The sequence below is a fragment of the Watersipora subatra genome, chromosome 6, assembly GCF_963576615.1.
Source record: "Watersipora subatra chromosome 6, tzWatSuba1.1, whole genome shotgun sequence".
NCBI classification, from domain to species: domain Eukaryota; kingdom Metazoa; phylum Bryozoa; class Gymnolaemata; order Cheilostomatida; family Watersiporidae; genus Watersipora; species Watersipora subatra.
Genome location: NC_088713.1, coordinates 45975109 through 45998839, shown reverse-complemented (window position 1 = coordinate 45998839; position 23731 = coordinate 45975109). Strand labels below are relative to the sequence as shown.

Here is a 23731-nt window from a genome sequence, read left to right as displayed (position 1 = left end):
TGTATATAGAAGAATAAATAAAAATATGTGTATATATGTATTTATACATATAATTCATATATATGATTGATGTTAGTTATATGATAGATGTTATACATCTATCATATAGGCTACATGTAAATATACCTATATATGATAGATGTATAATCTATATGGTAGATATATATTAAATATTTTAAATATGGATGTATATATATTTATGAATATTATATATATATATATGTATATGTATAGTATATATAGGTATATATATGAATAGTATGTATACATGTATAATATAGTATATATATATATGTCCATATATGTATAAAAATATATGTATATTCTATACATATTTAGACATATAGTATATATATATATATACTATATATGTATATATATTATATATATTTACACATATGTATATAATTTATGTATAGTATAGTTATGTAGATACACGCTAATACAGACCTACACGCTCTTACATAATGTTTATGCTATGACATACCATACACGCTAGTATACTCTGTTCATAATAATATATACTGCATTTTAAGGCTAGTGCATACTGAAGATAATTGTATATAGTGTACATGCTAGTAAATGCTTTACATGTTAGTACATGCCACACTTGCTAATAAATTTCTAAATGATTGTAATATACCGTCTATGCTAGTATATACTGACCATATGAGCACATTCTGTCAATGCCAGCTATCGCTGCGCGATATATCGGCGTGTCGATTCGTGTCGATGTTGATGCTATATTGACATGGCCATGTAATGCTAAGCTTATATTGATATAAGGCATAGTTATGGCCAAATTTTTCATTCTGGTAATAAACCATTTTTTATAATCAGATTATAAATATTGACTGCAGTTTATGGACGTTTTACTGCTTGTGGCGTCAAAACTAATTAAATGGACAGCCAGAAAAGTTATTGCCATTACACAATAACCGTGGCGCAAGAAAGTTGTCGGACACCACAAAGTTTTTCATCCATAGAGGTTGAAGTCATCAATGGACCTAGGGCTTTATAATGCCACGCATGAAATCGGCAATGACCGCCCCTCGCGAAAATTTTTCATAATGGTGGAAACTTGTAGTTAGATCTTCAGTTTGTTGTAGTCATTTTTGTTAAGCTGTATTTTGTTTTGGTGTTTTTATTTCGAAGTAGATTGTTTCCAGTTACCTCGTTTTATCTTGTAATTGTCTTCACACTGGACCACTTAATGTGGATGTGGTGTGCCTCATATGATTTAATTCGTTTTGTCAGTGGTTTTCAATTTTTCGAGTAATTGAGTTTAATGTTATTTACATGTTTGGATGTTTTATAACTTTTGGTTTTATTACAATACACTCTTCATTTATGTAGCTGCAAAACCTAACATTATTCATTAGGAATGCAAATATCGTGTCGAATATCGGTATCGTCAATATTTATTGCACATCGTATCGATATGCAGAAAACTCAAATCGCACAGATATAATGTCAGCACATATTGTTCATTGTAGTACTTATTTTACATGTTAGTATTTACTGTATATGCAAATACATACGTACATGCAAGTGCATGCTGCACCTTTTAGAACATACTGCTTAAATTAACACATACTTTACATGTTAATACTTATAGATAATGCTAGTACACACTATCCATGCTTATACATAATGTACATGTATATGATAAAACATAGTATATGCATGTGCGCTAGTACACACTGTTCACTTTTGTTTATACCACACTTGCTTATGGAAACTGTCCATCCTAGTACAATGTTTTTTTATGCTAGTACATGCAGTGCATGTTAGTACACACAGGAGGGGCAGCCCTGGCAAGCTCTTTCGGAACATTGTACTTTTGTCCTAACTGCTTTCGGAGTTTTTTTTAGCAAAACCTCTACTTTTTTGCTGAACTCCGAGGTAGTAGCTGTAGCCCTTCGCTTTGCCAATTTTAACTTGGTCCTTAGCTCAGCTTTAATACCCTGTCTTTTGGCCCTGGAACATTTTATGTTAGGCTTTTCTGATGTTCTAATATAGCTGGTGCTGGTTCTAGCACTACTGAGCAAGCATAAAAATGCTTCATCAGCTGTCGCGCTGTATGAAAGACTCGCCTTGGGACTCTCTCAAGCAAGTCTGGTTGGGCCAAACTTTAATAACCTGGTATGGCCAAACAAAGTTGGCCTAGATCTTCAGGTTGTCATTACTGTTTTTTGCTCTTGCATTTACCGCTGCCAGCTGCTTCAGCATCTCCACCACATACAGAGGCCTAAAGGCTAAACCTCTGTAGGCTGTGACATAAATTTCAGCAGGTCAGGCAACTACAACTCCAGTTCAAGCATCAACGGTTTGCCATCTTTCCTGTAGGCAAGTTTGGTGTCTCTCAGCACCCTATCATCAGCTGAGGGTACCATCTGTCCTACTCCTCTTGACCTTGGGTCAACAGTCATGCTTGCAAGGAGCTGCCCAGCTGCCTTTTATTGCAATTGACTACATTATTGGCTTTCGGGTGATAAGGAGTCGCCCTAGTTTTCTCTACTAACCAGAGTTGGCTTGGTAAAATAGAAATAAAAATTTTCCTAATTAATGAAAAAAATCAAGATTTTGTGTAAATGTTTAGCTATCAAAATCTGGTCAGTTAAACAGATTATATCAATTAATTTTCATACAAAAATTTTAAGCTTGTAGTTTGCTTCTATATTAAACTCCACAAGTCATATATTCGCTGTAAGAAATGGTAGGTTCTTATATCAATTACTAAAATAGCACCGCATGTGTTTATGATGGTAACTTCCAATTTTAGTCTATAAATAGAGTAATTATTATTAGATAAAATTTTAATTTTAGAGCAACCTGTTTTAGAAACTTGTCTCATTTTTCCCCTTTTTTCTTTTGTGTGACCCAACTATAGCATATTATAAAGGTTTTCCTTAAAGCATTATTCATGTACAGAACAGGATACTTTTAGCTCAGTTATAACAGTCTATCTTAGCTCTTGAATCATTGTCTTGCTTTCTTATTTTTGTATGAATAAAAACTTTCTGAAATATGTCCAGCAATTTCAATAATCGCTATAATTTATATAATTTTTATGTAATTCATATGAGCTCTTTCAAATTTAAGGTGATGAACTGATGATCACCAAGTTATCTACCACAATTGGCATCCAATAACAGAAAAAGAAGACCATACGGTATGTATAATTAAAACTAGTACCTAACATGAACATTAATATTGAACAAGCTGGTCGCTTCGCAGTCTTTTGTACTTACCGTAAAACCTCTAATTGAACTCCATGGCGCTTTATTTTTCAACCCTTTCTCTGTAGTGGCGGTCAATTGGAGGTGACGTTTAAATATAGGCTGGCAATGTACTTTTCAAATGGCTCGTCAGAATTGTTGGGAGATAAATTTAGCCCTATTACGGATAAGGCGAACTTCACCTATGTTTTGCCTTTTTTTCCGGTGCAGCGATATTAAATCTTTTAGATGCAATAAATCTGCTAATTTATCTCCAACTTGTCAAATATCTCTTAATAAATATACATCTAGAAATATCTCTATCAATTGATATCTGTTGCTTCCAATTAACTTGCAATGATATTATAGCTTGTGTCCTTTTTTGCTATTTGTTGGTATTTTCAATTTTTATTTCATTCTAAATTTGAAAACATATTTTTATTTTATACTCATATTTAACAATGTTGCATAAAAGCTTATTGCCTTCATTGATATATTTGCTACAGTTTGTAGCCAAAACTAGCTTTTTATGTGCAATAGCAATGGAGTTACGAGCATCGATCTATTGAAATCTGTGTTAAGCTAGTTGCAAGGATGCTATTAAATAACACGCTATAAATTTGCATATTATATATAAGTTATATAATGATAATCTATCAAATGATACAAATATTTATTTATGAACAAGTGACATGAACGAACCATACCTATATTTCATGCAGTAACAAAAGTTAGCTTTTTTAAAACAAAAATATTTCCATCATTTGCTAGAATAGCTGCGCTCGGATTGTTGCTTTCGATAGAATAAACATTTTCGAGTGGTCCAATACCTTCCACAATATCTTCTGGCCTCGACCTCTCTTTTGCACTGCTAAACTAGTCGATTATTAGCGTCCAAACAATCTTTTGCCAGAGCAAATCTTTTACACGCCTTATTTACCCTAGCACTAATGCATTGCATAAAAATTTGCTTGCTAAACATAACCTTTGGCCAAAGCTTGCAAACATTTTTTATATGCATGTTCTTCAAAGCAATAAGATCGCGTTAAACAAGGAACTACTTTTAGCCTGAGTGAGTTGGTAATTTTTTCTATAGTGTTGCTTTCAAAGTTCATCTACCAGCATAAATTTAAACCGTTTTTAATATAGGTACGTGTACTTTGAAGTATCAATACAGCAATAAATATGAAACTACTATTAGCCTGAGACTGTAATTGATTATTTTTATAGTTTTGCTTTCAAAGTTTTAACAAAAAGTGAAAAAATTTTGGAGTTGGACAACAAGAGAATTGATTGTTAACAATGTAAGTGATTTATTATTGATACAGTTTTGGGAACACTTTTCTACTGATCATTTGATAATATGGGTTCATAAAGATCAATGGCAGTCAAAGTGGCAGTCAAATGAAGGTGGCGCTCAAATAGAGAGTGATACTCTATTTTTTAACCTTTATCTTGCAGTGGTGGTCAAATAGAGGTGGCGTTCTAATAGAGGTGGCATTCAATTAAAGGTTTTAAGGTATATTTAATTTACATGTAGATTAAATTTCAAAATTTTGTTTACTACTAACACACATCTTACATCATACTCATTATGCATGTGTTCAAATTGTCATGAACAGATTTATTTTGTTTACCATGTGAATCAAAGAGTAGTAGAGCTCAATACAGTCACTCAGCTAGTAGAGAATTACTAGAACTATTAACTGTAGTGCATCTTTGAGCCAACTGGCCTTTGAATATTTCAACATAAGTTATCCCAGACCGGTCAGCAATATACAACTATCATATATATAAAAATCAAAAAAATTAATATAATCTAATAACATGATACCACACACTATCAGTCATTAAACTGCACCTATTGGTAAATATTTTAGTATCCAAGTTTGTGCTCAAACTAATTATCCCAGTATTACACAATTTTACATTTTTAAGTAGCCCGTATTTTTAAAAAATTACCAACATTTTTTAGAAAAGTACATTGTATATAACTGGTTGTATCATTTCATGCATAGATTGCAATATGACGATTGATAACTAAAAATATTAGTATAATGTTACATGCATTGAAAACAGTTGCTTTAAGCATTTCAATATTAAACACAGCAGGTAATGCATGTTATACAGTCATGATCATTAAGTAACTAATGATCCTTCAGCTTTTATTCCAGTTTCCAAATTCAATCTGTTGTATATACAGTAACTTCATGGTCAGAACCAACTTTCATCAATTATTCAATCTGAATGAGAATCAACAATAATTCTTCTCAGAAATGGAGTTCTACTTTTAGCAATGGATAAGGTTTCGTCTATAAAGAGAGAAGACAATGATCAATTTAAAAGGAGTTTCTGTTCCAGGAAGCCAAGTAAGTAGAACTGTTTTATTTTAAAGTAAATCATTCCGGAAGCCATTTTGTAGGTAAAAGATTTTGTGAATAGAAAGTGATTTCACCACATAAATGCTGTTATCTATTCCAAATCACCACTAGACTTAGGCATAAAGTTTGTATAAATTATGAATTTATGGGATGATAAAAACTTTAAAAAATCCATCCTGAAAATGTAGTACTACTAAGCTAGATATACAACACAAAAAAATACAAGTGTTGCGTTTGTTTACCTTCAGCGATTGCAGTGTACACAAAACCATGTGTAGAAATCGCTGAGAGTAGAGGGATGGTGGTGGTGGATGGAAGGGAGGTGGTCATTGTATTGTTTTCTCAGCTTTGTTTTGCTCAGAATAAATATGTTGAAAGACGAAATTAAAAAGATTTATGTGCATCCAACATGCTAAAAAACTGCGTCATCATATATAAAAAACACTCAACTTGAGTTTCTAGAATGTGAATTTTCCTACTCTGTATGTGATATATGCGAACTCAAAATTATACTATGAGTGAATACATTAAACTTGTTTGCTGACTTCTGCTAACAAATGAGGGGCATTGAAAATTGTACCGACAAAAAGAAAACTGTCCAAGATACCAAACGAACAAACAAACAAGCAAATGAGCTTGTTTGAAAATAATGTGAAAATCAGTTCTTACTTAGATTTGGTATATAGAAACACCTTTCGTATAACAAAGAAAAATCTCTACCAAAAGATGTTTTGAAACTTGAAAATTTTGTGCGTAAAATCTTTTATAAGAAAAGGTTTTACTGCATATATAGATATATTTATTCTTGTATGTGGTATGTGGGCATGTGTGGATGTGTGCGGGCCTGTGGGCATGGGGTGTATGGGTTTGTGGGTATGTGGTATGGGGGTTTGCGGGTGTGTGAGTGTGCGGAATTGCAATACGTGGGTGTGAGCGGCATAAGCGGCAAGGGCTTGGAGCCACACAACTACCACATTCGTCTAAAAACAGATTTGATGGGATACTGTGGGTAAGCGTATCAATGGACCAGCTGCATGGTGACTGCAAAGTCAATAAACCAATTAGCCAATTGAAAGGGAGACTGTAAAATTTTATAACCAACTGGCATGCCAGTACAATATATGTAATGAAAACATAGCTAAAATTCACTACATTTATGTTTTACAAAATTGCATTCTTGGTCTGACAAGCGGTGAATGCATTATTTAGTCGTATTGTAAAGGTTTTGTGCACTACCTATACTGCTCCACAAGTACAAGACTTAGTGCAAGAGTTTATACATATATTTGTCTGTTTCGTTCATAAGAGGTTACAATGGTAAACATGCAACATGTAATAAACAGGCCAGAACAGCTGTGCTCTCTAACAAACATTCAAGCTTATATAGCGCGTAGTTCCCACCTCTTGTTCCACTTGATTGGATTTGACTGGGATCGGCTTGGCCCTACTCGGCTTGGCTCTGCTTGGCTCTGACCGGTTTAACTCTCTCCACCTCGTTATTGCCACGATTGAGCACAGCCTAGCTTGGTTTAGCTCAGCCCTAGGCTCAACTCTCGGTAGATCACATTTCACAATGGTATAATATCAAGTGTGCATTACTGTGCTATTTTTCAAATACTTTCTCACATAAACTGCAATTACGTTTTAATAGTTCCTTTTATTGTTTTAGCTACTCTGGTTGGCTTCAGACATTCTGGTCAGATAGAATGGGAAGGTGAGCTTCATAAGCCCGATTGCAAACATGTGAAAGATGAAAGGGAGATTAGAGCAGAAATCGGAGAGCATCAAATAACTCACCTTAGAATTGAAAGAGTCAACAACCTGTCACTACCTGGCATTGCTCCACATGTGACTCATTTACATTTGCATAAAGTCTCACAGATAGAAAGGTATAACCTGCTTATGTACAATATGAGCTAACAGGCTGCTAGTTAAAGGAAATCTTCTCTTATGTATTTCATTCTGAAACCGCTTGTCAACCTTAAGAAGTTGGAACTTAGTAAAACTGACCTCTCTCTTTTGAATGGTCATCTTTGCTTGAAAATTTTCTCAAATAACTTCATGTTAGTGAAAGTAAAGTGTAAAAACCTCCTAGCTGGAATTGAACTATTTATCTTTTATATGACTTTAACAAACTGTATTAGAAGCCCATTTTAGTCAATACTAAGAATTTATATTTCAAGGTAATAAAAACATGAATGTTATCTCGTACTGCCAAATGATTGTTAAATATGTGAGCGTATGTTATGGTGAGATCATTTCAGCTACAAATTTATTTTCATGCACTGTAAAGGAAACCACGTGCTTCTTTACTCTCCATAAAACAAGCAATAAATAAACACACTGAGTGTTTAGTCACCAGAGAATATATATATTTTATATCAAATAAATATAAATACATGAAGCCAAAGAATATGCATACAATGAACAATCAAATCTGCGCAGAAAGCCTGTGCTAGCTCTGATCAACGACAACTTTCTTTTTCTTTTTATATTGATCATTCTTGTAGTCAGCTCCGCCCCTTTTCTTTGTTCATTGCTCGATCAACCAAGCTGACTCATTGTTGACTAAGCCTTCTCCGATAGTAGGAAGGTATGGCTTGGGGATGATAGTGGCCATTGGGTCGGTCTTTTTGGCTCTGATCATGGCGCTCTGTTGTAGCAGTACAAAAATAATTTTTGTAATGTTTGTTAGAGTGTGGTGGACGCCGGGCCAATACTTTACCCTTTTTGTATCCCACACTTTATCCCTAGCTTTGCCTCCATTGCGAAACCTCTCCACCGGCTAGTGGGGAAGGAAGAGCCCCGGCGATGGACAGGCGAGGAGCAGGCAGCTTTTGACACCCTGCGCCACAGTCTCACCACAGCACCGGTGCTGAGGTATCCGGATCCGGGGAATACTTATATCTTGGACACAGATGCCAGAGGGTGTGGTGTAGGAACTGTGCTGTCACAACAGTATCGCGACCAGGAGTGAGTGATTGCTTACTACAGCAAAACACTCACCCCTTCGGAGCGAAATTACTGTGTGACACGCAGAGAGCTGTTGGCAGTGGTCAAAGCAGTAAAACACTTCCGCAGTACTTGTACGGGCAGGAGTTTCGGCTTTGCACGGACCGTGCCTCTCTGCGATGGCTCTACCGCAGGAAGGAACCCTCTCACCAAGTGGCGCGGTGGTTAGAGGTGCTAGCCGAGTTCAAGTATAAGCTGGAACACTGCGCAGGATTAAAGCACGGCAACGCTGATGGCTTAAGCAGACAGACCTGCGAAGACTGTCAACAGTGCGCCCAGATAGAGTACTGCGATGGGGGTCCAACCCGGTCGGATTTGGACCAGGATGAGGCTAGGGTGATCGGGAGAAACCATGTTCTGTCAGGGATTGCCAGGCCCGTGCGAGAGGCTGCTGGTCCATGGGTGCGACCCCCTGTTTCCACTGAAACAGCCAAGGTCGACCTGGGACCGGTCGAGGCCATCCTGGGATCCCCTGACATTGAGTGGGTGATGACCCGAGGCACTACTAGTCGTCACCAGGAACCACATAAGAGCTGGGCAGAGGTCGCTAGGACTGCGAGCGAGACGACCGGCCATACGGGCCGGCACCCTGCCCCAACGGGAGCACGGGCCGGCTCGAGGTCAGTCGAGGCCACCCTGGGACCTAAGACATTGGCTCAGCTAACTAGCCAGACCTAGTTGGCTCGGCTGCAGAGCAAGGGCAAGAGTGCCGTAGTCCTGATGTACCGAGCACTTCGGAGCCACACCGAAGTGCCTTCAGAACAGTTGATGTTGGGGAGCCAGGAGCTCAGGGCTTTGCATAGCAGAAAGGAATCCCTGAGAATCAAGCTGGATGGCGTGCTGGAAGCCAGAGTGGCCCCTCATGGTCAAATCCGGTGGTGTGCCGTGTGCTCCCTGGCTATGAGGGAGCCAGTTTGTCTGGCAGACACATACAATGACCAACTCCGGAGTGGGGAGGACAGTAAGCCGCCTCCAGCTTACATGGTACTGTCCCGGGCTGACAGCCACTCTCTGCAGGTTACTACAAAGCTGTGAGATATGCCAGGCCGTCAAGCACGGGGGGACCAAGCCTTCAGGAAGCCAGCAGCGATTATATGCTGGCCGACCCTGGCAGAAGGTCGCCGTCGACCTGGTAGGCCCCCTCCCACCACTCCAAGGGGCAATAAGTGGATCTTAGTGCTCTCGGACCACTTTACCCAGTGGCAGGATGCCATGGCCATTCCGGATGCCACGGCTCCAGTGGTCACCAGCGCCCTCGATGAAAGAGTGTTCTGCAACCTGGGGCTTCCAGAGCAAATCCATACAGACCAAGGCGCTCAATTTGAGAGCCAATTGATGGAAGAGCTCTGCCAGCTCGGTAAGGTGAGCGAGACACGGACTACTCCTTACCATCCCCAGGCCAATGAGATTGTAGAAAGGAACAATAGAGACCTGGGTGACTTTCTGAGGGCCATGTTGTTGGAACGAGGCCAGGAGGAATGGGATGAGCTTCTGTCCCAGCTCATGCGGGCGTATCGAGGCACCCCCCCCCCCCCATCGTGACAGGCGAGATGGCCAACTTCATGATGTTCGGCTGGGAGTTGCGTCTGCCCGACCAGTTAGAATGTCATCGCCCTTCTACGGATATGCAATCAGCCAGCGACCTGGAGATTGGGTGTGGTTGGTAAACAGGCGGCGGCGAAGAGCAGCAAATGCTAAGCTACAAGCTAAGTTCGTGGGCCCTTACCAAGTCATAACCACCTGCCCCAACCACACCTATGTGGTGGAAAGACAAGGCAAAACCTCGACTCAACACGAGTCCAGGTTGAAACCCTATCATGCCTGCCCAGGGAGCTATGGCCGTGCTCCGGCAACACTTGAGCCTCGAAGGGGGCCGAAGATGAAAGGAGCCAGGAGGGCTCGGCCCTCACGAAGAAGCTTCCCGCAACCTGATGAAGAATTAATGGAGTTCCCTTCCCAAATGAGTCTAGCTGATAAGCTCGACGAAATGGGAAAGGCGACTCTACAGACCAATACCGGAAGAGAAAACTTGCACGAGGGTCCAAACTCCAGACCTCCTGCAGCACCTCCCTAAAACGAAGTTAGAGAGGAGATAAACCCTCCCCCTCTAAAAATTCCCAGTGAGTTAGCTACGGACCTGGACTCTGGACACCTAGCGATGTCCCCTCAGGCCATGAAAAACCTCTGCTCCGCTACAAAAGATTTAAATCATCGTTCGTCCCGTACTAGAAAAAAACTGGAACGGTACTGTGATTGGGTCTATCAGACAACAAGAGGATATGTCGACCTAGCCACAGACCAGATGACCTGGGAGTCTAGTCCAGACTGCTTGACCATTCTATTAGGACAGCCTCCAGCTGGTCACCTGTATTCAAGCCATGCCGCGATAACTTCAGAGAGAAAAGAGACAGTTCCAAAAGGCAGCCCACAGCACCAGAAATGATATACGCCAGCTACTGATGACAAACATTTGCTTAATCAAGAAGTTAACTGCATGGAGCATCGTGTTAAGCAGTTTGAGACTTGGGCCAGGCTGGTTTGCTCCACCCGTGTTGCTTAATTAGATAATGCCTTTAATGGTGGAGAGTGTGTGTTGGACGCCGGGCCAATACTTTACACTTCTTGTAAATATTTTATGATATGTGTTGTCCTTTTTTTATTATAGCCTTGTTACTCGTTATGCCATCAATTATCGTCGTTTATGTTGTCATATCAACGCACTAGTGGGCCTAATTATTCACACTGTTAGTCAATGTTTTTACTCGGTCCCGTTAGCAGGAAGGGGCAATTTTATCGTATATAAGGGAGCAACGCTCACTTAGTAGAGTAGAGCAAATGGCCGTACGCTTCTCGGCTCATGAATTTCCTTCACTAATAAAACATGGAAAGAAATCACATGCAATTTATTTCTGTATGAAATAATCTAGATCGTGCCAAGTAAAGGCCGGCAAATTCCTTTACAAGAGTTGTCAAATGACCAAGTAAACAATTATGTAATTATTAAGTATCACTAGAGTGATCTGTTGATGATCTGGTTCATCTGGTATTTAAAAATACGTCAGCTAATAAAACATTGGTTCTTTTTTGCAATTGACTTTTAGCCTACTTGATCAAATCATTTTTGGCATATAATTGTGTAGCAAAGACTTGCTGAATAATATTTGCTATGATAACAGCCATGCTCCCTTGTCCATTCAGCTGTCTGAAGAGACCCGGAGAGTTAGGAAAAATATATCACCGCGCAAATGTTGAAACCGGCTATTTGAATTCTTAGGCAAGTGCACTATCATCCGCTCACTCAATCACTTATCCTCATCGAAGAATAATGGTGTACATAATGATTGGATATATCTTACTGTACACAGGACTGACAGCGTACTAGTAGTACAATAATCTTTAACAGCAATATAATTCTAATTAAATATTTAATAAAACTGGCCAAATACCATAATAAACAATGTAAGCAACATTTGTTGCTCACATTATTATTGAGAAAAAATAAAATGTCATGAATTCTAACAAAACAAGTTAGTTTACTTATAAAAACCCTAAACAAAAATTTACTATGGTATATTATGAACACTTTTTAGAGTGTTAAGTCAAATTCTTTTTGTCATTTGCTAGTGCTTTCACCACATTATTTTTATAAAAAATTAATAAGCATACTTAACGAAAGTCATAAAAAGTGAGTCATTTTGGGGTGGCTGTAAATATTGCATTTTTGGGTGAAGTCATTTTCAAGAGCGGTTGTGAATAGCCTGGGTAAAACACTTTAAAAAAATTATTTACTTCATTTTTTCAAAACAAAAAAAATAATTAGACTAAAAGGTTACTTCATACCAAACCATCTATTTTATACCGAAACGTCTTATACTTTATTTTACGCTTTCACTTTAATGTAGTTATATACTTTATAATAAAGTGGAAGCAATACCATCCATGAACATGTATTTCCGGTTGAGATTATATGCAGTAAATTATGATAGTTTAGCAATGCATCAGGTACCTTCTTATTCCTTAAAATTTTCATTGGGATGACTTATAACTCAGTTAAAATTCATATTGACACCATAGTATGAATGTGATAATATATGTACAATAAAATGAGGTGCGTGTATTTGTATAAATGAGGTCAAAGTTGACATGGGTATTCTTAAGAAATGTCTATGATTGGCTTTAATTTTCATGGCAAGAATATGTGATATTAAAAAAAAGATAACCAACAAAAATGTTAACTCACAACAATTATAAAGTGTTTTTACTTTCCCAGTATTTATTAAAAATATTAAAACATATTGTTTTGGAGCCAAAGTATTTTTATGTATAGAACACAAATAATAGCAACAGAACTAGTGTGTTTGAAGCTTTCTGTCCAATCACAAAAAGCTGAAACATTCACATTTTTATTTTTGGTTGGAAACATCTATGACAGGATAATTAATTATTTTAACTTAAATCGGAAGATAAGAAAGTTGTTTTTAATAATTTTACTTTGTGATCTTCAATTATTACATGAATGGAAAATATTTGTTTCAATTGCTGAAAGAATGGCACTAACAATAGGAACAACAATATATTTTTATTGCCATTTGAATGTCATAATCAAAAGCTCACCATTATTTATAGTTTACCTGTATTGTGTATAGTAAACTATAGTATGAACAGTTTTCATATTTTGCATATCATATTTTAGATTGGACAAACTAGAACAGCTGAAGGTTCTGAAAATCACTAAATTTCGTGGTACTCCAGGTCATCTACAATCTGTGCTTGAGGAAGTGACCAAATTGCCTTCATTAGAAAAGCTAGACTTGTCATACAACAATATCAATCAGCTCCCAGAAAGGTCAGAAGAATGAGCTTAATTTCAATTAAATTTCCTTAAGCAAAGCAAAACTCCAAGCAAAGTTTTATTGCAGTCTATTAAGAACACTTTTGAAAGTGCATAGTCACATTCTGCTTGCCATTTGGTAGCTCCTTCACAACTTTAGTTATATAAAAGTAATTACTCATAATAAATAAAGAATATTAAAGAATATTTATTAATGATAATCTGATATCTAATAACTAAATAACTAAGATGAACCACAAATTAATAATTAACAGTTTAATACTTATAGGTTTATCAAAACTAGCTAAACTTTTAACCACTAATTGAAAGTTTTTGAATTATTGGTAAAATGTCAATTACATTGGTCTAAGTTTTCTTTGATTGAGCTTGTGAGGCTGTTTTATTAAAAACTTGAATTTGCTCATATTTCCATAAATGAAGTCTACAAAATTGAAATATCAGATTCAACTGTTTTCATTTATGCAGGCGGTAAATTGATTGATTTTGTTTTAAAATATAACTTTTTACCACCTTCACTTGGTGTAATGAGTTGCGTATTCAGGTTGGTACAGAGAAGCTGATCTCTGATGAGATTGAAAGTTTGAAAAAGGTTAAAGTTAGAGCATACTTTATAAATAGTTATTGTACGATTTATAAAATAATCTGTCCGTTTTTTTAGTAAAGTAAAGCTAGGAGAGGAGTATTAGAACCTAAAAAGTTGTTATCTTTTGTTACTCAGATTCAAAGCAAAAAGGAAACTATTATAGTCTGCCTTTGTCTACCTATTATCTTCTGTACTAACACTTTACTGTCTACATATTTTCACCGTTAGCTGTACAAGGTTAATACGGAGAAAGTATAATTTTTCTTTTACTTTAGTTTGAATTTACCTCATGTCTGTAATAATAGAGATCTTTTGCTTATGTTGCACATCAATGTAACTTATAAGCAAAATGTTTGCTAGTGATAGTAGACGATCACTAAGGGGTTTTAAAATATTGTAGTAATAATATATCCTAAACTGATTGAATCCAGAAATAAGATTTTAAGACTTAAGCTATAAAGCCCTAAAATTATGCTCGTTAGCAATGAACTTACAATTAATAGTTCTCTAGGGTTACTTTCTTTTCACCACACTTGGGTTCTCTAAAGTGAGGTGCACACCGCTAACCTTAAGATACTACAAATAAGTCGGTATCCTGTGTTGCCAATAATAAAATTTTAAAAATACTTATGTTGTCAGTTTGCTTTACAACTGTGAAAGGAAGAGTTAATGTGTTGATTTATAGCTTACTGCTTGTGAGAATTCCCCCAAACCATAAAAGTAGTGTGCGCGTCAGTGCATGTGCAAATACATGGGCGGGCGCATGTGTTTATTTAACCTTCACATGCATATGCTTTTTTTTAAACTGCTGGAGATAACAGATTACGTGATTCTGTCTTGTACCTGAGAATTAGCACCTTTAACACCTATTAGAAGACTTTCTAATTAAACATAAAATAAATATGGTGCTTCGCTGGGCTCACTTTCTATTGCTAATAATTCTATAAAACTGTCATACATATTTTTACAAAAAAGGCCTGCTTTCTTAATACAACAAAATGTAATGTTGTCGATGAAGTTGATCAATCTTCCTTTTTTACGCATAACAAAAAATTTCTAGAGTTTGATGCAAAGTATAGTACTTCATCAAAGTTGAAACATTTAAAAGAGTAACTTTAGTTACAAATGCCGTAAGGGCTCTTACAATGTAAATAATCCATTTCAGGAACATTTACAACCTAAAACGGATTATTTACACTGCAGGTGTTTTACGTTATAAGAACAGGAAAATACATGGAAATTGCCTAATCCATTTTAAGATTTTTCCAAACTCATACAAAAACTCACCCCAAAAAGACAAACTTGACTTAAATGTAATTATTTTAATTAGTTGGCTGTACCATAACGGCAGCATTATTAGTTTGCGCTGACAACTTTGTCATTTTATGACCAATCTCACTGGGTTGTATAGGCCATGATAGCAGTAATTCTACCATACGTTGGTAGAATGGTCAGGTCAGGTGCTAGCCTGCTACTGGTAACCATGTAACCCAGTACTACTTGTGCCATGGGTCGGGTCGCCGGCGACTAAACCGGCAACCCCTCCCTTTCTTTGAAAGGAGGGTTTGGAGGGAACCAAAAACAACATCCACCCAACATTCGGGCATGTACTATCCCGACAGCAAAAACACCAGTTGGAAAGGACGAAAGAATCTCTTGCAGATCAACGGCCGCATACTGCAACTTGTCATACTTCCAATTGTCTAGGTCTTCTTGCCATTGGATCAGAGTATGACTAGCCAAGTTAGTGGATCTCTGCAGTGCATCAGAAGAACCACTTAAATCCACGCACAGCTTTCTGCTTGCACCAAACCAACCAACCAAGCCCTGCGGCGATTGGAAGGTGGCAACGGGGACAGGGTAGTGAAACCTGAGTCTTCAGCTCCCAACCAGCACGCAGGCGGTGGAAGTTTATCAGTCGTTCGTCTCTTGAATGGAACAGGAGAGATGTTCGGTAGTTGCTTTCACGACTGAGCAGCCCTTTTTAGGGACCGCCCTGCTCACCTCAATCCGAGGAAGGGACTAGAAAAGGTGTCCTATATATGGTCTGTTCCATTCTCACCTGGCTGGAATACCGCGTCCAGATGGTTCACCTTTTTGCAGTAGAAAACAACAGATTACACTAGCAACATGGAATGTACGCACGCTCATGGACAATCAGCGCAGTGATCGACCTGACCGTCGCACAGCTTTTGTGGCACGTGAGCTCAGAAGACATGATATTGATATTGCTGCACTACAGGAGACAAGACTTGCTGATGAGGGCCAGATGACAGAAGTGGGAGGTGGTTATACATTCTATTGGAAAGGGAGAGATGCTAAAGATCATAGGCTGTATGGAGTAGGTTTCGCTGTTAAAAATGAGCTTGTTAAGCACATGGACCATCTTCCTGTCGGCATTTCAGATCGACTGATGACTTTACAACTAAACATCAGTAAGAACAGGAAAGCAACACTGATCAGTACCTATGCTCCGACCCTGATGGCCGAGCAAGAGGATAAAGAGCTATTCTATTCAGCTCTTGATGACACTGTATCGCATATTCCTAGGGCCGACAAGGTTGTGCTTCTTGGAGACTTTAATGCAAAAGTTGGTACGGACAGCACGACATGGAAGGACGTCATCGGCAAAGAGGGAATTGGCAGTATGAATGACAATGGTCTCATGCTTCTCACCAAATGTGCAGAACTTAACCTTGTGATTACAAACACCCTGTTCAGACAGAAGAATAGAAGGAAAACAACCTGGAGGCACCCTCGCTCCGGTCACTGGCACTTGATAGACTATATAATCACCAAACAGCGGGACTTGGCAGATGTAAGAGTAACCAAAGCGATCAACTCAACAGACAGCTGCTGGACGGATCACAGATTGAAAACTCTGCTGAGTTTCACTCTACAGCCCAAACAGAGAAGAGCTAAACGGACAGCAAGGCCAAAGTACAACGTGAATCTATTCAATAAACCGGATGTGAAAAAAGACTTTCAAACAAAAATCAATGAGAGACTATCAGCTGAAATCTATGACCAAAATGTCAACTCGACTTGGACAAATCTAAAGAGCTGTATCACTGAGACATGCGAGGAGGTATTAGGCAAAGCGAAAAGGCACCACCAAGACTGGTTTGATGAGAATGACCTAGAAATAGAACAACTTATAAATATAAAACTATCTAAATTTGCAGCCTGGCAAAACGATCTGAGAAACAAGGAGAAACAGAAGGCATACCACAGCATACGAACAGATGTGCAGCGACGAGTTCGAAGGATGCAGAATGAATGGTGGACACAAAAGGCAGAGGAGCTTCAGAGCTTGGCGCATCAGAATAAGACAAGGGATTTCTTTGCAAAGACACGAAAACTGTACGGTCCTCTGTCACATGGCTCCGTACCTGTTCGAGACAAGAATGGTGTGCTCCATAAAGACAAAGATGCCATCAGAGATTGCTGGAAAGAACACTTTTCAAATCTTTTGAACCAAACATCCACTGTAGCTGATCCAGTCCTGCAGAAAGTCCCACAGCTGCCAACCCATCAGCAGCTAGGAGAAGAGCCAACACTAGTCGAGACGAAATCCGCCATTTGAGCAATGAAGAGTGGGAAGGCTGCTGGCGCTGATGGAATATCTGCAGAAGTTTTCAAGTATGGTGGAACTAAACTTACCAAGAAACTGCACTGCCTTTTTACACTTGTGTGGACAACTGAAAAAATACCTGATGAATTACGTGATGCACTGATTGTTACCATCTTCAAAAAAGGAGATAGGACGATGTGTGGGAACTACAGGGGGATATCCCTCTTGTCAATAACGGGGAAGATTCTAGCTAGAATTCTGTCCTATAGACTTTCCAGTGTTGCGGAAAAAATTCTTCCAGAGACGCAGTGTGGTTTTAGGCCTGGCAGGGGTACAGTAGATATGATATTTGCTGCTAGACAGATCCAGGAAAAATGCCGAAAACAGAACAAGGACCTCTACATGGCTTTCATAGACCTTACCAAGGCTTTCGACACTGTTGACAGACAATCTCTCTACAAAGTACTTGAGAAAATCGGCTGCCCTCCCAAATTTGTGGCTATTGTGCAGCTTCTGCATAATGAGATGAACGCATCAGTTTTGGTGGATGGCCAACAAACGGATCCTTTTGGAGTAAAAACTGGTGTGAAACAAGGCTGCGTGATTGCGCCAACGCTGTTTTCTATCTACTTATGTGCTGTACTATACTTTGTGAAACAAGAACTCTCTGAAGGTATCACATTAAACTACCGAATAGGCGATCTGTTCAACCTGCAGAGACTTCGGGCTAAAACTCTAACTTCGAAACAAAGTGTTCTTGAGCTCCAATATGCTGATGACAATGCTCTCGTGGCTCATGCAGAAAAACATCTTCAAGAAGTCATGACAGCTTTTGAAAATGCTTACAGGGCTTTTGGACTCAAGCTGAATGCAAAGAAAACTCAAGTATTGTACCAGCCGAAACCTGGAAAAAACATAGTCACTCCACGCATTGTTGCCGGAGGCGAACCACTTTGCCCTGTAGATGACTTTGTATACCTAGGTAGTAATCTCTCCTCCAAGGCCGACCTAGGGAAGGAGATAGAGAGAAGACTGCAGGGAGCTAGCATAGCATACAGCAAACTGAGACAAAGAGTGTTTGAAAATCCAGTCTTGCAAGTCGACACCAAGCTAAAAGTGTACAAGGCAGTAATTGTCCCCACACTACTGTATGCCTCAGAAACGTGGGCTACTTACAGCACTGACGTTAAGGTTCTGGAGAACTATCACATGAGGAAAATGAGAGAATTACTAATGATCAAATGGTCTGACAAACGCACTAACAATAGTGTGTATCAATAAGCTAAGATGTCCAGCCTCGAAAGTATGATCATTAAGAACAGACTTCGTTGGACTGGACACTTGGTTAGAATGCCAAACTACAGACTACCAAAACAGATTCTGTATGCCGAACTAGAAAATGGGAAGAGGTCACAGGGGGGACAAAGAAAGCGCTATAAAGACTGTCTCAAAGATAGCTTGAAGCGTTGTCACATCAGATGTGAAACCTGGGAATGGAATGCCACGAGAAGAACTGGATGGAGAACTCTAACTCATAAAGGGGTGAAGATACTTGAAAATGAAAAAATGCGTCACAGAGAAGAGCTCAAGGCAGCACGAAAAGTGCGGCTTAGCTCATCTGATACTTTGATGAATGATGACTACCAATGTCCACATTGCAATCGTCAATGCAGAGCAATGATCGGACTACGAAGCCATCTTAAAACACACCAAACACATCAATAAAGCAAGCAGACATCTTACTCTAAAGAGAGGGATTGCAGAGAGAGAGAGAATTCTACCATACGTTGATGGAGAGCGTACATCTTCAACATTCATTCAAAACAACTTGTTTATTTATCTAAACAGCAATGTGTACTCGTCTTAGTAAAATTAATAACAAATATTTTATACATCTACAAGGAAGCAAAACAACAAAATATTTTACGAAAAAGCAGGACTACCTGTTTGTGGTCTATCTGTATCCAGGAGTCAAGGTTAGGATAGAAGAGAAATTTTGATAATTCTTCAATTGGTGTCATTCAGATTGGTGGACCCATGATGTAACACCATCACCAATCGATCGACTTTGTATTTATTAACTAAGCACAACTATCCTATTCTATGTTTTGTCGACACATCTGACAATCTATCACGACAAACCAGATTGTTGCAAAAGTTGGATGCGTACAATATTGTTTGTATACTTACATATAACACTATACATGCATAAAGCGCTATATGTAAGTATAACGCTATACATGTGTTCTTTTAAGTGTGGCAAAATAGATTCACATTCAAATCAAATTTGAGAACTCGCTCAACTTGGCACTTTACGTTATATGAAACTTTTACGTAGAGCCAAAACTTCACATAAATTATTTACGTTATCGGTAAGTTACGTTATAGTAGGTATATGTTACAGGAGCGTCTACTGTATACGGTTGATTTCTGCAGTTGGTACAAAACCTAGTTACCTTATGGTCAGTAAAAAATGTTCTAGCAAAGTTAATGTGGAAATTAACATGTTTAAAATTAACAATTTTATGTAGAACAGCAGAAGAAGTATTCATTCAAGGCAGATAAAGTATTAGCAAACAAAGTAATAAAAGCTAATACTAACCTGATAAGCTCTTTATGAAATACCTTGAGCAAAACTAATGCATGGTATTATAACAAACCATAGAAAATATGTTTGAAAATGCTAAATATAAATAATATCTGAGTATAGCAGTGCTTGAACAGCATAACATAAAGTAACAATAACATAAAGTTAATTCAACACGTCACTCGCAAATAAAGGTTTTTTGTCAAATGTGAATTAAAATATTTTAAATCATTTGCCTACTTTGGATCAAGCAACATAGCGCTGGCTATGGCAAAATTCGAGTGACAGTAAGTCAACACTGGCTACAATGATAGACCGACCTTGTGAGTGGTTGATAGTCATTGCAAACCAGACACTGTTAGAGAACTGAATCCTTTCAAATGCTAATGGTGGGTCTGTTGTAATAATTGGGATGATTTGAATAAAACAGTTTATCTTCTACCAGATGCTAACCTGATTTTGGCCTGAATTACACGAAAAATATTTTTTTAACAATGAGCCAGAGGTCATTAAATGACTGAGGTATTGAGGTTGCTAAAAGCAGGTAGCATTGTAACACTGCTCCTGTTGTGCTCCTTTCTGGCTCTCATCATGGTTTACCACTCTCAATCCCCATAAAGTTCCGGTGGCCGAGTGTTTTTAGCTTGCTGTGGATTGTACCTTATGGCCCAGTGCTTTTCTCTATGGGTCAGGGAGCTAGACTGGGTCTGGGCTCGTGGGCTCAACTGCCTCTTCTGGAACTTATTTTCTTGGTTGTTCCAATCATTTCTCCAGTTCTTGGGTCCTTCGAAGCTCCTGCAGCCGACCTTCCAGCTCTTTGATGAATGCAAAAGAAGTGCAAGCTTCTGTCCTCAGTTTTGCCAGCTCCAGCTCAGTTTTTCCTTTTTATCTCCTAGCTCTTGATCTCTTCATGTTCGGCCATCTCATTGGCTTTATGGTAGCTGGTGCTTTTTGAAGACCCTCTGGACAGGCATGGAATTAAATCAGCCTGCTAGAATTTTGCACCAAATACTGACCCTGTCGTTCTAATAGGTACATATGGTTTGACCAAACCTTTTTAGCTTAGGACCCTACAAATGTTGCCTACGGTTTGAAGTTGTTCCCGTGCCTTCTTTTATTTAGAAGCCAGACCCAGTCTTCCAGTGCATATAGGGAATGCTCGTTTTGCTTCTCTTGTTGAATGGCGATCTGCTCCTCTTAGAGTGCCATGTTTGCTTCCTCCAACCTTTTCCACAGTTTCTCCACGTGTTCCTGAGAAGGCTGGGCCTCTGGTGATAAAAGATTAAACTCCATCTGGTCAGGGAGTTGCAGCTCTCATTTGAGCATCAACAGATCGACCGTCTTTTCAGTGGCTGAGAATGGCATTTCACGATATGCTCACATCGGTTGAAGGAAAAACTTGTTTTACTTCTTGCGACTACTGGTCAGCAGTAGTGCTCGCGGGGAGTTGCCCAGCTGTCGATTGTTTTGTATGACCACACATTGGTTTTCGGGTGATAGGGTGTCATGCGCATCTTCTCCACCAGCCAGAGTTGACACAGCTCTGTCATTATTTGGCTCTTGAGTAGTGCCACCTGATGGGTGTGGATCAGCTTTGGCAAACCCATGTAACAAAACACTTGCTTGTCTAACATTATCACGATATCTGGAGCTGTGGCCTCCAGGAGGGCTATGGCATCCTGCCATCTTGTAGTGGTCTGTTAACACCAAGATCCATTTATTCCCTCTTGGAGTCTTCGGCATCGGTACCACCAGGCCACCTTTTGCCAGGGACACCTGGGATAGAGTCTATGCCCGCCACCCGCTGTCTTGGTGCCAACGTGCTTTAGAGCCTGACAGATCTTGCTGCTTTTAATCGGTATTCTCACTGCGGTCGTTATCTCTGGTCAGAAACAGGTCAGCGGCAGCTGGTTGATCCTCTTACCCACCAAAAAGTGAGCAAGAGCGTAAATGGCTGTGTCCCTAATAGCTGGTGGGCATACCGCGCACCGTCATGGCTGGCCACTGAGGGAGTTCCAGAACACCAGTACACCAATGGATTGTAGCCTAAGAAACGGACCAATTTTATGCAGCTGACAGAGGTTTTTGGCTTCTTAGCTCCAGATGCGGCCAAGTCAGCTCATCGGCCTGCTTGACAGTGTGGTAGATGGTGGCCAATAGTCCTTGGCATGTGATTTGCATCTGCACCAACTCATTCTCGGTGGTTTCTCGAGTCTTCACTTATGTTGTGCCGCAAAGTTCCATGGTAGCCTCCGTCAGTCCTGGGCCGACTCCGCCCATTCGACAAACCCTTTGCGCATGGTCCTGGCCACTCTTGGCAGGGTTTTTCTTAAGTCCTTTCAAGAGATGCCGGCTTTCCAGAGTGAGTTTCCTCCGAGTCAGTCGGTCGTCTGTCCGTCAGTTTGATGATATCGCATTGCTGACAGTATTTGCAGGTCTGTCGGCTCGTCCCATCAACATTTCTATGACTCAGACATGCCTGGTGCTCTAGTGTGAATTTGCTTTTAACCAAAATCTCTTACCATCTAGCTACTTTATTAGCGGGCTCCTTTTGGCGACACAGCTACTGAAAAGTGGTGTGGTTTATCCGTAAAAAGAGCTTTGTGATGTATAGGTATGGCCATAAGTACTTGTTGGCCTTTACCATGATGAACAGCTCTCTCTGGATCACGCAGTAATTTCTCTCGGTGTCAGTAAATTGCTGAAGATGGCTATCAGGCACTCAGTTCATCTCTGTATAGTGGATAATACCACTCCAATACCCTCAGCTACTGGTATTTGTTTTTATGATATTCGGGAGGCTAGGATTTAGATAGCCCAACACTAGAGCCATGGCGTGGTGCTCCTTTACTTTGCTTAAGGTTGTCTGCTTGTGTAGATCCCACACCCGCTCCTCTCCCTTGCTCATGAGTTAGTTTAGAGGCCGGGCTATATTGGCAAAATCAGGTAAGTACTTTTATTGGTACCCTACTTTTTCCAAAAAGCCTTGCAGCTTTTAGAGCCTCTCGGAGGTCGGCCGTTATTGGGCCGCCGGAGTTTTCTCTGGATTGGTAGCTACTCCATCTGCACTGGCTGGCAAGGTCAGACCTCCCTTTTGTTGGCCCCTGGTTTTGGCACCGCCGCTTTCAGGCTGGAGCTTTCATGGTCAGATATCTTTAGTTTTGGTCTGATCAGGCCAGTGGTTATAATGGGCATCTGACACATGGTCGACTGATTTCAATTTTAAAATCAATTGCACTAGTCGACAAGTTTTTTTTGGCAGAGATTTTCCAGGAAGTTTTAATGATAACTTCAATACCCTAAAATTTCTATAAAAGCTGCTATAAAACTTTGATACTTGCTTTAACAGCTTTTATTTATGCAAGTGATAAACTTTTTGATATGTTTTAAAATAGAACTATTTGCCTTTCAAATGATGTCATGAGTTGTGTATTCAGATTGGTATACGGAAGTAGTTGATCATTGATGACGTTGAAAGTTTGTAGGGAGTTCAAGTTACAGCATACTTTACATACCATTGT

General features: G+C 39.2%; 1 pseudogene; it reads left to right on the top strand.

The window, feature by feature from the left end:
- Positions 1-10772: 10772 nt before the first annotated feature.
- Positions 10773-17635, top strand: LOC137398788 (uncharacterized; annotated as a pseudogene).
- The last annotated feature ends 6096 nt before the right edge of the window (positions 17636-23731 follow it).